Raw genomic sequence first — 16,756 nt, forward strand, 5'->3', positions numbered from 1 at the left:
ACAAAAAGCACAACATTTTGTTTTTACTCTGGTGTATAACTCTTAATTGTATGTGCAACATTGACAGGCCTCTGGAGTCTGAGGCTGATTTGGGGCTTGGAGAAGTTTTGACATGCCCTGACATTTGTGCTTTTTTCAGTTGTTCATAAACATATAAATGACAAAAGTGTCATTACACTGTATTCAGCACAAACTAGGCTACAATAATATGTGAGGAACATGTTTGTACATTTTTGTATTTTTGACGGAATAATGTTTATGCGTGATTATTGAAAAAACAAAAAACTTAAGTCACTGAAATAAGGCCAAAAAAAGTATATTAAATCTGTGTTCACAAGACTTCTGGGGTATTGGAGGTTGTAGACTGGAGTTTTTGCTTCAGAATTATGTAAAAATTATGCTGCCTACTCCTTCATATAAAACGATATATTGATTTAGTTTTTGTAAGACACTTTTTGTCAAGAACCACAGTATGCGTGGAGGCGTGAATCATCATGAATAATGGGCCATTTACACCTGAGAAGACAAAAGAATCACATAATTGTAGTGATTTTTACTTTGTCCATTCAAGGACGCGAAGTAAAATAGGGATTGGTACTCACGTCACCGCTGATATTGTGATTTTTGGATCACATGTCTCTTAAGGTGTGGTTATGAGTACATCAGATGACCACTTCCCCCTTTTTCCCTAGTTCAGGGCACCAGTCAAGGTATTTTACCTTGGCAGTATGAGAACACTCTCAACAAGGGCTTTTGATTCATTTAGAATTTATGTAAAGTGGTCAGCTGATTTATTTGAAAGATTGGTGATATTGCTAACTTGTAGAGCCTTTTCTGTATTATCAGCAAAAGGAAGACACAAGTGTAATAAAATAAATTAACAAAAAGATAAACAAGAATAACACAACTACTAAATGAATACCATGAATGATAAAGGAATAAAGTGCATAAGATACATAGAATACAAGTGATTAAGTTGGGTGTGGCTATGGAAGAGTTACGTTATCTTATGGAAAGATAAACTGTTTCTCTGAAAGTAATAAGGTGGAGAACCTTATTATGCACCAAACAAATAAACGAGAGATTATTTGTTATTAACTAACATCAGCTATATAACATCTAATGGAAATTAGGAAATTATATACTGATAATATACAACAATGCCAAGGTCTCTGGAAAGAGGTTTGGTTAAGTGATATTTATGTTCCACTTGGTTGAGTCCGATGACGGTGACGTCTTCCACTGGTTGTGCTGGGTGACAATGCAGTGGGGAGAGGAGCCAGAATCTGTTTGAACAGTCTTGAACACGAAGCTCTGTGGGATACTGATCTCCTGGAGCACCAAAGGGTCCTAAAATCTGGAACACACAGATGAGGCCCTGGTGTAGGTGCAGAAGGTCCTTAATGATCTGGAACACGCAGACGAAGGTACCTTGAAGTGAAGGTTTGCTCTCCTGAGCTTAACATTGTTGCAGATGTCGTTACTGTCTCACTGGACGGAATGTCTGTTAATGTCTCACTCTTTACTGAGTTGAGACCCAGAACCGTGTATCTGTTGTGTCTCACCCGATGGGAAACTCAGAACGATCTATCTGTTAATGTCTATCCCCTTTGACGGACAGACTCAGAACAAGGAGTGTCTGTTGAAAGGGTACCTTTATCCCTTTCCGATAAGGAGGAGATTGCATTTAGGTGCTTCTCCATTCAAGTGCTGTGATTGGCTGCTGGCATCAGAGGGGACACACAAAGTGTGGCCCACCCTTCTTTCTACTGTGGAACTCATTTGCATAAAGCACAAAGTTGGAAGTCTTTACAGTGTCTTTAAAGTTTACCAATGCATTTCTCACTTTCCAAACCACCACCAGAATACCTTTGGCAATATTCTAAACAAATAGAGACTAAACATGATGAAAAAAGATTTAACTGTCATTCAATTTTACATTAACAGCTGTATTTGTATCAGATGTTGCACTACAAATGGCTGTCACTGAGAATACTTATTTCTGTGAATAAGTATGAAATGGATGTGTAGTTTGCATCAGTTCTAAGGTTTTCAAACATAGTTTTGAATCGATTTGGATGGATCTTTGTGATCTCTCTTTGTTTCACCATTTCTGCTAAGGTCCCGAGGAATTTTTATGGCAGTCTCTGGCCAACCTTAGGAAGTAGTGTCTAGATGGGTGAAGGGCAGTAACTGCCTGTGGACCAATGAGAAGCCTTGTCCTTCCCAGGCTTGGTAGGTCTTTTTCTTACCCTCTAAGAGAGGTCTGGATGTTGTCCTTCCATCTTTATCTGATGGCGTAGGTTTGTGTTAGTCCACCGAGATCCAATCAAAATGTAGCAAACCTTTGTCCACTGTTACGTGAAGAATGATACTGTGAAGAACACACTCCTTTTGGAGATCTGATCTGGTAGTCATAAATCATTGGATTAAGTCGTGAGGCCAAACAATGGGAAAGCTTTCCCGCCAACTTTGCACCCATGTTATTGGCTACCCCACCTCAAGGAGGTGTGTCGGCTTATCTGTCATAAAAGCAAAGATGCACAATTTCTTGTGTGTTCTCTCCCGATTGTCTCACGAGCATCTCATGCACGTTTTTCCCGGACCTCTCCGGTGACCACGCGCTGCCATCGCGCTCAGCTTCGGGATCGCCATCTTCCAGCGAAACTCACTCTCGTCCTCAGTTCAAACCTTCCCGCTGAACGGAGGAAGCCAACGAACTGCACCAGCGCTAACCTGAAATTCGACACACGCAACCGATGCAAGTATACTGCTGTTTCTCAATCTTAGATGATGAAACTGATTTCCGTGCTGGCTTAGGACTGGTTGTGAGTTTGCTACTTGCCTTCTCTCTTTCCTTCTCTACTTCTATTCTTGTACATAGGTGTGTATTTTCTTGTATATATATTTAGATGTATAACCTCTGTATTCGTAGTTTGCATATTAAAACGTTATTCATGCTCGATTGTTCTGTTTGTTCTTTCAGCTGAAAACCAAGTCACTTTAACGCTTTTCGATCGCTTTATGCTTTGATGCAAGTTATTTTCACGGCCAGAGAATAACTCTGCTTATAATATTCTGTGAGGGACTTAGTTTGCTGGACAAACGAACAGTTTCTCTAAATAATTATTAAACCAGAACTATATGTAATTGATTACAATTCGTTGTAATTGATTCACAATATAAGTTTAATTCCCCGTTGGGTCGATATATGAATCATAATTTATTCATAACCTTATGAATTATTATATTCATATTTCATAAATTAATAACCGCTACATTTCGTTACATATTTATTTGGTGGAGAATTTAAAGGCACGTTTTAAACTTGGTTTTTGGTAAAAGAGCAATGTAGAATAATTTGTGTATGACTTAATGTACATGCGCGCTTTATTCAGTGAGAAGACGCACGAGTCCTCTCTACGCACCGTTAACAAGCTGCTGTTTGTGTCTAAAAACACTGCAGGCCTAGCCTTGGTTGACCGTGAAATACACTGCAGTCTATTGATATTTCAAGCTCGTATCTGTGAAGGACGACAATCTTTGCAGTAAGTTACAGTTTTGAATATTAATTTCCGCTTAAATTAACGGATTGAATCGTATTCAATGCGTTTTGAAACGAGTATAGTGGCGAATATTCCCACTAAATCTCTTTTAAGGCCTTATTAGTAAATTGCCACTACTGAATCTGAATTATTTGTGTCGTCCAAAAATTCATAGTATAGCTGGCGCTCCTGGGTTACGCCGTTTGGCCTAGCTACCCAAACCCCGTATTCCCACTTACAAATCTAATCGGAGAGCAGTTCACCTGGTTTATCGATTGATGTGTAAAATTTGGAGCTATATCAACATTCTGATCCAATGTTGATTTGTAACCCGCGGCGAAGGAATCCCGCAAGCGTTACATATTCGCGTGCATTAAAGTTTGCACCAAAGGGACTGATTCCCAGAGTTGTGTACCCGTGAGTAAAACGGTACACATATATTTATGAAAGAATCCGCTGAGGTTCTATAGTTGTAATCGTGACCGTGCAGTTAAAACAGCGTAAGGGTCAGAACCCCACAAAGCGCTCGTTTTTATATCACGAATTAAAGAAAGGGGATGCAGTAACTCTGACCAGACGCCAGAGGGCAGTCTGCTCAGGTGTGCCACCCCTCCCTACTTATTGGTTGTGTGGACTCAGTGACGCCACCGCGTGGACGTTCTGAGTTAAAGCCGCTCCATACTTTGAACTGAAATTATCCCAAAATTATCTTTTGCTTCTCTATACTGCGGGGAGCTGTAAAAGTAATTTGCTTTTGGTGGCTATGCTTTCCAATCATTGTTGGAATGTGGTTTACTGATTTAAATTTAATTTAAACACGTTTAAATTTTTAATTTAAATTGTTTCCCTTCCAACAAGGGAATTCACTTTCTGAGAGTGCGCCCCCTGGTGGACACTACCAGATAAGTCAATTCTTTTTCCCTTGTATTCTTTTTCCTGTATTCACAGATCTACTCTATTTTATTTCAGTTTATTTATTTTATTTTTTTCTACTTTGTGTTATTTCATCCATTCCCTTTTTGTCTTTTCTCTCTCTTTCTCTCAGGTTATTTCTTTAGTTTTACTTTGGAAATTCATTCCCTTTTATTACTTAATGTTTTATTTTATTCACTCTTAGTTATGGGTCCTGATGTTATTGGCTGGCAATAATATTCACGCACACCCAAGCCTCCCTTATTTCATACACTTATTTTGAATTTAATTAAATAACATTTAATTCAATTTTAAAATTAAGTAGTGTCAATCAGTTGGCATTTTGCTATCAACAAGCAATTCTCTTTAGGAAAAATCTGCAAATAGGGAAGGCTTTCTCTTTTCTTTCTCCCATTCTGTTATTCTATGCACTCATTTAAATTTAATTGTTTAATTCAAATTTGAATCAAGTGCCTCTGAATTATCCTCTTTTTGCTTTTTCCCATCCTGTTATTTTATGCACTCATTTAAATTTAATTGAACAGAGTTTAATTCAAATTTGAATCAAGTGCATCTGATTTGTTTTTGTTTTATTTTATTTTCACTGTTGTTCTGCTTCCAGCTAGTTCATTTTAGACCCCTACTCTTTTATCCAACACACTTAATTATTTAAATTCTATTTAAACAAGATTTAAAATGAGTTTTAAATTTACAATTAAGTCGTGTTTACCTGACTGTTTGTGCACTTGCAGATAAGGCCCTTTAGCGCCCTGGGGTGAGCTGACGGTTGCTCCAGTGAGTTCCAGTGAGTGGAGCTACCTGGCCTGGCGGTTCTTTCACTGACTGTGTGTGAATCGGAGACACTCTGACCTCGTATCACGGGCAACACGCAAGGACATCAGCGAGTTGTGTATCAGGTACAGGGAGGCAACGAGCCAGATTGACAACAAACGGCAATTTTGTTTAATTTCCCTGCTCAGGCTTCTGCACGACAGAACCGCCCGTTTGGAGTAACTGCCCGTAAAGGGGACAGACTCTGAGTTTAGGGAAAACTCAATTTTGACCGGTCACTCGGGCCGTTGGCACAAATACCTTGCCAAAGTGCGCAATTGTGCTGGTGTTCCCTGTTTGAGAGGTTGCACCGTGGTACAAAGGGGACAGGTGGCCACGGACACCGCAGAAGAGTATTTGAACGTCAAGGAAAGGTGGCCTGCCATTGAGTTCTTATCTGGGCACCCATGATTCACCCAGGCCTAAATTAGTGACATACAGTCACTCCACCTAATTGAAAACCACAGAATATTACTTATTTTTCAATTATTCGGGTGCGGGCCAACCCTAATGCTCTCGATCCATACCATCCCTCTAGGTTTTATGACGCAACAGTGCACTCGCCTGACACCGTCATAAACCCAGAATAGGAATAGGAATAGGAAGTTTAAGTTTCACTTCTCCCCTCTAGCCCTTCTGTTTTAGTTTATTGCTATTCTATTTTTATTCCTTTCTATTTGTTTACTGCTCTATTTCTCATTTAATTGCAGCCACCCTGTTCTGTTTTGCTTCTCTACTGTGTTTGTTTCTTTCAGTTCATGTAAAAGCAGAGCCTGTGAGAGCCATCACGGAAAACTGAGTAATAGATAGACGACCGAGCAGCGAGAGTCATCAAAGGACTCTTAGGGCTACCGCCTGTCAAAATCTTTATTCAAATCCGGCACTCACCCACACAAATTGACCCACGTGGTCCTTTTGGCTACCGACAATTAAGTGTCTAGCCTACATTCCACAAACTGTCTGCACCAGTTAACTGGAACCAAACCAAAGAATTATAGAATCATGCATTATTATAAGTCGTTAGCCCTGCGCGTGCTTGCATTGGTTCTGTTTGTGCTGTCTTTCTCTCGCCAACAGCAAGGTAACGTATTCAGAGCAGCCAGCCCCAGCACCCATGGGGACGGACTCAAGACCGGGTTGGGCTCCCTGACCAGCACGATCCTGCCCAATGACGCTGTGGATCCCCAGCACCTAAGCAACGAGCAGCTGGACGACAACCTGAATCGACTAATGGCCCACGATCCAATGCCGAGCTACAAAGAGTGGGTGAGAGTCATCCGAGCCATCGCCCACAACCTCAAGCTCCAGGCGGAGGACGCCCGGAGGAATCAGGCCCAGATTCATCGTCACCACGATCAGCGACTCGTTGAGACCCAGGACCAGCGTTGGACAGCGGACGAATCCAAACCCGAGCTGCAGGAGGAGCTGCAAAGACTTCAAAAAGCCCTTGCAGAGCTCCACCTGGAGGTGGAGCATAGAAAACTGACTGGAAAACTCCAACACAGCGAAGCTCCCCTAGCCAAAGCAGAGACTAAGCTGAATGACAGACACACTAAAGCCCTGACCTGTGAAAATCATCTCAAACAGGCCCAGAAAGGAGTTATGACTCCGAAACAACAAAGAGAGTATGTGAATGAACTTGACACTGGTTACAGAGTACTGAAAAGTGGCATGGGAGGGGAAACACACATCACAGAGTTTCCCCTAACCAGTCAAGAAGCCCTAATTCCAAATGGGGTTGAAAGTCCACTGCCCAAAATGTCCAGCGGCCAAGAACCTTCGCCAGCAGCTGTCACATCCAACTGCCAGCACCTGCGACAGGTTCTGATCCAAAAGCTTTCTGACCCTGCATCAGATCAAGGGCTCCCTGCTGCCATGGACCTAAAATGGGGCAGACTGAAAAACCCATACACTTGCTACAGCCGACAGCAAATGGCTTGCTTTAGAGCACGTGGTCAGCCAGCGATGGAGGAAGATTTCATCTTCAATACTCTGCTTCTCCGAGAGCTGCACCCTGTGGTGAGTGATCACCTGGCAGCCTTGGCCTGCTCACGCAGTATGTCTACTCAGCAGCTGCAAAACTTGGTTGACGAAGCTCACTCCAAGCAGAACACGGCTCCTGAAAAGACTGTAGAAAATCAAACCAGCTACACAGTCTCCGATCACTGTCCAGAAACCTGTCCTTACCTTTTTGAAAGACTGAGAAATGAAGCTGAAAGACAAAATCAGACTCTCAAGTCACAAAGATGTGAGCTGAATGTGCAGTCGCACAGTCCAAATGAGGTCCACCTTGAACACACAGCTCCCACGCACCACACCATTGGTCGAGTGAGCCTGGCACCTCCGGTGTGTGTAGCGCAAATGGACACGTTTCCCTGTTTCATCCACAAAGACCTGCTAGACTGTTTTGAGCCCTTATTTAATGCCAGACCGCTGAAAATCTGGGCTCAAGTGTGTGAACTTCTGCCTTCCCAGTCACCCAGACCACCTGAGCCAGACGGTCAGGTCACAGAGGTCGCGGGAAATCTCCCAGCTAACCGCGGGAACCCCGGCTCAGAGCACAGTTCAAGTTCGCCACCCGGCGTACTTCAACTCATCATAGACTGTAACTCTCTCTGCTCCAAGGTCACGACAGACTCACAACTGAATGATGTAACTACAACAGACATTATTCTCACACTGTGGGCAGACAACTCAGCCTTCAGCCACACGCTGTTAAGTGCTCTCAGTGAAGGAACACCGGACCTCCCATTTGTCAACAAGCAAACACACTTTCCACTAGACTTTCGTCTGCCAACCATGATGACTGTCAAGGACATCTGCGTTTTGAACTTCAAATGGAATAACCGGCATTTAACCCATCACTTCTTGGTCCTTCCAGACCTCCTGATGCACTCTAATGCTCATACGGACAGTGCATATGAGTTGTTGTGGGCCCCGATGACTGTACAGCTTCCTGTTGTTCCTGTCAACACTGCCAACTTCCTGTCAGGATCAACATACAGGAAATTGTAGTACCACCTTACACCAAAGGGGGTGCTGTTTGGCTCCACGCACAGGAAACGGTAGTACCACCTTACACCAAAGGGGGTGCTGTTTGGCTCAACAGGCAATGTGGTCAAACCCTAAGCCACATGCTGGGCTCCTTCACACTGTCACCTGAAGGCGTGGAACTTGGACTTGCTCTAAAAGCCACACCGCTAACTGAAGTGTCACCCTACGTAGTTCACAGCTGGCTCAACGAATGCATGGTCACAGACATCAGCATTCCCAAAGCCCACCATCTAGAATGGATAATGGACCACGGCCCCTATGACTTTGAACGCAAGTTAACAGTCATTAACTTAATACCAGCTGCCATGGTCCCAGAAGGAAGCTTAAGCAACACAAGTTTCACAGCATCCTTCAAGAGCATCTCCATCACTTCCATCAAACTGGTACCCACAGAACAGGTGCACAGAACGGAGCTGATGGAGGACAAACACCTTGCAGTACCCACAGTCGCTAACCAGCCTGCCTGTGAAACTCAGGAAAGCGCTGCACCTCTGACAGCCAACCTGACAGCTAACACCACAACAGAGGAGCCCTTCCCAAGGTTTGAGCCTGAGGGCCAACAGATCCAGAAAGATGCAAGTGCGGTAAAGAATGATGCAGACTGTCAAAGACTCAGAAACGTCTTGCACAAATTCAAAGTGACATTTGACAAAGACCTTTTATGCTGTGTTCTCGCTAAACTTCACACAGTGCAAAGTGCAACACACCCAAATGCTCCTCCCACCTTAATCAGGCAGTACGAAGGTCACATCGCCCCACATGAACCAGTACAGGAGGTTGTTCATTCAACAGAAGGAAAAGGTGTTATCTGCCCATGCAACAGCACCTATTCAGTCCCTACCTGGTCCATTGTCAAACCAGACAGCAAGTGGCGACCCACCAGCGACTTCAGGAGGCTGAACCAGCAGGTGCCACTACCACGACGTGCCAGAAAGCACAAATCTGCACAGAGCGGAAATTCAGCTGCCTGCCAAAACTGCTATAACGGCACACCAGCGTTGACACTTGAGATCCTGGTACCCCAACAACAGCGACCAGCCTGTCACAGATACCTCAAAGAGAATGCGTGCCAAGGAATGCCCACGGCCTACGTCGATGGACGTTCCTACAACCATGAGGGCATCTTACAGGCAAGTGCAGGGGCACGATGGTTAAACAACCAACCCTGCCAACCACAGAACAGCAGGTGGGGTCCCCAGTCATATCAGTATGGTAAAGCAGCAGCGACCCTCAAAACCCTTCAAGTCTCCTCTGTCCATAACATCAGAGAACTCATGTGCACAGACTCACACTTTGCCAGACCTTGTTTCACATGCCATCTTCTGGGCTGGAAACAAACTGGTTTCAAGACTGAATGCAACAAGCAGGTGAAACATCAACACCTGTTCCAGACACGTGATCACCTCACCCAAGCATACGACACGATCACTTACGGGGAAAAGGTGAAAAGACGCTTAAAGCAACCAGGGCGTGACAAAGGCGTGAACGACCAAACTAATGCCCTTGCCAAGACTGGCACCCTGCATAACAAGCTATGGTCACACCCACCCCATTCACCCACCCTTAGTGTGACAACAACAACCCGCAGCCAGCGGACTGTTCCTGCAACATTTCCCGCCTCACTGCCACTGACAACCAAACTTGCCAACACTTCCATGCAAAATGTTGTGTACCACCACTCATACCCCTCCAACCTCCCGTTCACGGCACCTGGTCCCATGACCGACCACATGCTGCGTGTGGGAGTGAACTTTCTAAAATATGTCCCTGATGTCTTCACAGCGCCAAAGCTTGTACTGCCACAGGGCCAAAAGGGGGGTGAACTGATATACACTCACGACACACCATGTGCCAAACACCATGGCACCAGAACTATGGACGAGACATTAAAACAAGTGGCGCACTGGCCCAGCATGCAGCAAGATGTGGCAGAGCACGCCAGAGGATGTCAAGTTTACCGTCATGTCCAGACTGCAAACGCAAAGCACCGAGCTTCACTGCAAAACCGAGGAATCACATTTCCACGGTCAGTCGACCAGAAAGACTGGACGGTAAAACCTCCTCTGATGCTCATGGCCATCACAGACACCGTACAGGAGTCAACTCAGGTGTTCCCCACAGAACTACTGATGGCACGGCAGGTGCCACTGCCGTTGCATCTGTACCAACCAGGAGACTTGAGTCTCATCACAGCCTGCTCCCCTCATCAGCATCACAACAAGCTCCGCCTACAACTGAGAAAACAACTCGCCACACAGAGCCAAACCCTGCAAACCACCTGCAAATCCCGGAAAAGTATTGTGGCGATTCTCTATACTCACAGTTTCCTGCTGATCCAAATGGCGAACTCAAGGAAGCAACTGTTTACAGTCCTCCAGAATGACTTTGCCCAAAATCAGCTGGTTATAGCTCTGTTGACAGACCTGCTGCGAGAAATTAGCTTCTCTATGGACAGAGTGGCTATGAATAGGATTCCTCAGTATCCTACACAAACTGTGCTGGACTTTGCTACTGGCAGACCCAAAGACACAGTCAATGTCATGTGGCGGCAACGTAACACCCATGCCAAGAAACACACCTCAGTTGCGGTAGCCTACCACAACAGCAACCCACGGCTGTGCCCGGCTCCCCACTTTCGCAGGTGTAGTTTCACCAAAGACTTTCAGTCCTTCTGCCCAAACCAGCTCTTCCTCAGAAACCACACTGAAGGAATGGGCCGGTTGCAGCTTATGACCAGCGACACACGCTGCCCTGCCGAGGCCAAGCCTCACACCCCAGTCATCGGAACACAAGCCGAGATTGTGGGTGATCGACTGCTCGTCCACACCCCCACTCATGCTGCCACCCTAACCTACAATCAGCACAACACCGCCACTCGTGTCAGCCTGCCCAATCCAAGTAAGTGGATCCAGGTACCCCTGGGTTCCTTCCTTCACCGCAGCCATCTGGCGGTGCACTGTCTCTCAAGCAAAGAGGACCAGTCAGAACTGGAAATCCCATCTTCCCCCAGGGATCACCATCACACCTTAGATCCAGGAATGGAACTGAGGATTGACAAAGGGGGGTCCCAGCTAAGTGACAGTACTCTTATTGATGCAGCCCTCCAAGCACTCTCACGACTGCCTGTCCTGACCAGCTCACCTAAAACCCAAGCTTGGACTCCTGCCAACACAACCCGTTGCCTCTCCATGGCAATCAAGTACTCACTCGCCCTGGGCCTGGACTTCATCCTATCCCAAGGGATCAAAGGGATGCAAGAATCCATGGAAAGGTGCTTATCTGCTCTCCCTCAAGGACCAGTAGGAACCACCTGCTGCGTGACCATCCGGATCCATGTGCCATCAAACTTGGTTACCGTCCAACGAAGTCCGCACAGGAACTTCGTTGGCCGAAAGGGGGAATCTGTAGCGTATGCACACGTATCAGGATAATCAATAAACTTTGGAGTTTTCAGAACGCTTTTAACCTGATGAACTTTGTTTCTTAATCACTAAATCGGCTCCGAACTGTCTACTAAAGATGAGCCCACTTGACACCTTTGTGGCCCTCCGAGGTAACACAGCAGACCCAATTTCCTTGCTCTTAGGACATCAAAGGGGCCCCTCATGTGGACTACGGGCCAGATCCACATTCCAGCACCCACACACACTGGCACACACAAAAACACACACACAGACACACATACAGAAACACATAAACATACACTTTTAACTGCATATATATATATATATATATATATATATATATATATATATATATATATATATATATATATAACAACACTATGCTGAAATATATATTTCATATATTTTAGGGCATATGCATGTTTCCTAGTGTTTAAATGAGTGTATTTGTGCTAGTGTGCATTTTAATGATATAATTTTGTCTGTAAACCATAACTTCTCTCCTATGCCTTTCTGACCTATCGAGTTTGATCTCGTTTCAAAGCTCCGGACTCGAGCTATTCATTGAGACATGTCACCAAACGGACAAATGCATTTTTCTATGTGTTTAATGATACTGTGAAGAACACACTCCTTTTGGAGATCTGATCTGGTAGTCATAAATCATTGGATTAAGTTGTGAGGCCAAACAATGGGAAAGCTTTCCCGCCAACTTTGCACCCATGTTATTGGCTACCCCACCTCCAGGAGGTGTGTCGGCTTATCTGTCATAAAAGCAAAGACGCACAATTTCTTGTGTGTTCTCTCCCGATTGTCTCACGAGCATCTTGTGCACGTTTTTCCCGGACCTCTCCGGTGACCACGCGCTGCCATCACGCTCAGCTTCGGGATCGCCATCTTCCAGCGAAACTCACTCTCGTCCTCAGTTCAAACCTTCCCGCTGAACGGAGGAAGCCAACGAACTGCACCAGCGCTAACCTGAAATTCGACACACGCAACCGATGCAAGTATACTGCCGTTTCTCAATCTTAGATGATGAAACTGATTTCCGTGCTGGCTTAGGACTGGTTGTGAGTTTGCTACTTGCCTTCTCTCTTTCCTTCTCTACTTCTATTCTTGTACATAGGTGTGTATTTTCTTGTATATATATTTAGATGTATAACCTCTGTATTCGTAGTTTGCATATTAAAACGTTATTCATGCTCGATTGTTCTGTTTGTTCTTTCAGCTGAAAACCAAGTCACTTTAACGCTTTTCGATCGCTTTATGCTTTGATGCAAGTTATTTTCACGGCCAGAGAATAACTCTGCTTATAATATTCTGTGAGGGACTTAGTTTGCTGGACAAACGAACAGTTTCTCTAAATAATTATTAAACCAGAACTATATGTAATTGATTACAATTCGTTGTAATTGATTCACAATATAAGTTTAATTCCCTGTTGGGTCGATATATGAATCATAATTTATTCATAACCTTATGAATTATTATATTCATATTTCATCCATAAATTGATTAATAACCGCTACATTTCGTTACACCTTCTATAGTTTCAATTTATATATTACTTATGTCTCTATGACAAGAAATGGCAGAGTATTTTAAGTCTGTTTTGCTGCAATGTGAGAAAAATCCTGCAAAACGCGCTGGCGCGTTTTCGGACCTCAGGGAGTCAATGTGTTTTGTGTGCTTTTTTTGTTTCTTTCTCTGTTTCCTCTTTGGCTCCTCCTAGTCAATCTGCCTGGTAGGTAGCTGATTGCCCCCAGCTGTACCTGCTTACCAGTTAAGAGCGAGCTAGCATATTAAAGCAGAGCAGCAGCTACCAGAGTTTGAGAAAACGTTCCCCCAAGAGTTTTCTCCAGAGCGCTGTCTTTGTCAAGTCAAATTTATTTATATAGCACTTTTTACAATTGGTAATTGTTTCAAAGCAGCTTAACATATTAGAAGCACAGAAAAAAAAGAGAAGTGGTTAAAAATAAGCTGTACAAGCAAGCGTGGTAATGTGTAACATATACAAGATGGTGCTACATTAAGCCAATGTTGGCTGACTCCCAGGGGTGGAAAAAAACCCCTAGGAGAAAAACCCAGCGTGCTAACACTGGGAAAAAAGTCCTAGGAGGGAAAAAAAAACCCTTGGAAGATATATATAATATATGTAAATGGATATGGAGATTAAAATCTGAATTATACATTTTTATTATTGAGATTAAAAATAGATTATATATAAATATATGTAAGTGTATACAGGGATTAAAAATCTGAATTATAGATGCAGCCAGAACTGGATCTGTAGGCCCATTGTCTCCTGGGCTACGTTGTAGTCGGGTCCAGACACAGGTTCTCCATCTGATCTGGATACGGCCTGGATCCAGCACCCGGCAAACCTCAGGAAGCAGAGAGACTGATATTAGCGTAGATGCCATTCTTATTCTGATGTACAGGTATATCTAGTGTTATAGGAAATGTTCTCGGTTCCGGCCGACCTAATTATTGCAGCGTAACAATCCTTTAACGGATTCGAAAAATGTTAATGTATTGATAATGTGTTATGTGTATGCAAGAGCAAAGAGATGTGTTTTTAGTCTAGATTTGAACTGACAGAGTGTGTCTGCTTCCCGAACAATGCTAGGAAGATTGTTCCAGAGTTTAGGTGCTAAATAGGAAAAGAATTTGCCGCCTTCAGTTGATTTTGATATTCTGGGTATTATCAACTGGCCTGAATTCTGAGATCACAATAGACGTGAAGGTCTATAATGCACCAAGAGCTCACTTAGGTACTGGGGAGCTAAACCATTTAGAGCTTTATAAGTAAGTAGCAAGATTTTAAAATCTATACGATGTTTAATAGGGAGCCAATGTAATGTTGACAGAACTGGGCTAATATGGTCATACTTTCTGGTTCTAGTAAGAACTCTAGCTGCCGCATCTTGGACCAACTGTAGTCTGTTTAAAAGCCGAGCAGAACAACCACCCAGTAGAGCGTTACAGTAATCTAGTCTTGAGGTCATGAATGCATGAACCAACTGTTCCGCATTTGTCATTGAGAGCATGTGTCGTAATTTAGATATGTATTTTAGATGGAAGAAGGCGGTTTTACAGATACTGGAAACATGACTTTCAAATGAAAGATTGGTTTCAAAGAGCACACCCAGGTTCCTAACTGAGGACGAAGATTTAATGGAGCACCCGTCAAGTGTTAGAGAGTATTCAAGGTTTTTTCGTGAGGAAGTTTTTGGTCCAAAGATTAGGATATCAGTGTTTTCTGAATTTAATAATAAGAAATTTCTTGTCATCCAGTTTTTAATGTCAGCTATGCATTCTGTTAGTTTTGTGAATTTGTAGGTTTCGTCAGGGCGCGAGGAAATATAGAGCTGAGTATCGTCAGCGTATTAGTGAAAACTAACACCATGCTTCCTAATTATCTCTCCTAAGGGCAGCATGTACAGAGTGAAAAGTAACGGTCCTAGTACTGAGCCTTGTGGTACTCCATATTGAACTTGTGATCGATACGACATCTCTTCATTAACTACTACAGACTGATAACGGTCAGATAAGTAAGATTTGAACCATGCCAAAGCAATTCCACTAATGCCAATATAGTTTTCAAGTCTTTTTAGAAGAATGTTGTGATCGATAGTGTCAAAAGCAGCACTGAGATCTAATAACACTAATAGAGAAATACAGCCACGATCGGATGATAAGAGTAGATCGTTTGTAACTCTAACAAGAGCAGTCTCAGTACTATGGTATGTTCTAAATCCTGACTGGAAATCCTCACAGTTTCCATTTATTTCTAAAAAGGAGCACAGTTGTGTTGAAACTGCCTTTTCTAGTATCTTTGACAGAAAAGGTAGATTCGAGATTGGCCTGTAATTTACTAAATCTCTCGGATCTAGTTGAGGTTTTTTAATAAGAGGTTTAATAATAGCCTGCTTAAAAGTTTTTGGCACGTATCCTAGTGTTAAAGATGAATTAATTATATCAAGAAGTGGACCTATGACCTCTGGAAGCATTTCTTTCATTAGTTTAGTCGGCATTGGGTCTAACATACATGTTGTTGATTTTGATGATTTAATAAGTTTAGATAATTCTTCCTCTCCTATAGCGGCGAATGATTCTAGTTTTACCTCAGGGACACTACAGTGCACTGTCTGAAGCGAAACTGTAGACGGTTGCATGTTTTTAATTTTCTCTCTAATATTGTCAATCTTGCAAGTAAAGAAGTTCATAAAGTCATTACTGCTGTGCTCTTTGGAAACGTCAGCAGTTGAATCTCTGTTTCTAGTTAATTTAGCCACTGTGTCAAATAAATACCTAGGATTGTTTGTTTTCTATTAAGAGATTTGAAAAATAAGTAGATCTAGCATTTCTTATATACTCAATCATTTTTTTCTTTCCACGAAAGGTGAAAAACTTCTAGTTTTGTTTTCTTGCAACTACGTTCGGCTTTTCTCACAGCTCGTTTTAGAGCCCGAGTGTGCTCATCATACCACAGCGTTGGATTAGTTTCCTTAATCTTCTTTAGACGTAAAGGAGCGACTGCATCTAATGTGCTGGAAAAGAGAGAGCCAATAGTTTCTGTTGCAGCATCGAGTTCTTCTAAGTTGTCAGGTATACTAAGGCGATGAAACTGCTCGGGGAGATTATTTATAAAGCAATCTTTAGTGGTAGAAGTGATGGTTCTACCATATTTATGGCTGGGTGGTGGTTTTGTAGCCTTGGCTAACTGTAGTATACACGAGACTAAATAATGATCTGATATATCATCGCTCTGCTGTAGAATTTCAACAGCATCAATATCAATTCCATGCGACAGTATTAGATCTAGGGTATGATTACGACAATGAGTGGGTCCTGACACGTGTTGTCTAACTCCAATAGAATTTAAAATGTCTGCAAATGCCAATCCAAATGCGTCTTTATTATTATCTACATGGATATTAAAATCACCAACAACAAGGACTTTATCCGCAGCCAGTACTAACTCTGATAGAAAATCATCAAATTCTT

General features: G+C 43.1%; 1 protein-coding gene across 1 annotated transcript in view; it reads left to right on the forward strand.

The window, feature by feature from the left end:
- tcf25 (transcription factor 25 (basic helix-loop-helix)) overlaps positions 1-16,756 on the forward strand; it is a 283,651-nt gene that overhangs the window by 245,098 nt on the left and 21,797 nt on the right. The gene's annotated exons all lie outside the window — the stretch shown is intronic.

This window comes from Chanodichthys erythropterus, chromosome 7, assembly GCF_024489055.1.
Source record: "Chanodichthys erythropterus isolate Z2021 chromosome 7, ASM2448905v1, whole genome shotgun sequence".
NCBI lineage: Eukaryota > Metazoa > Chordata > Actinopteri > Cypriniformes > Xenocyprididae > Chanodichthys > Chanodichthys erythropterus.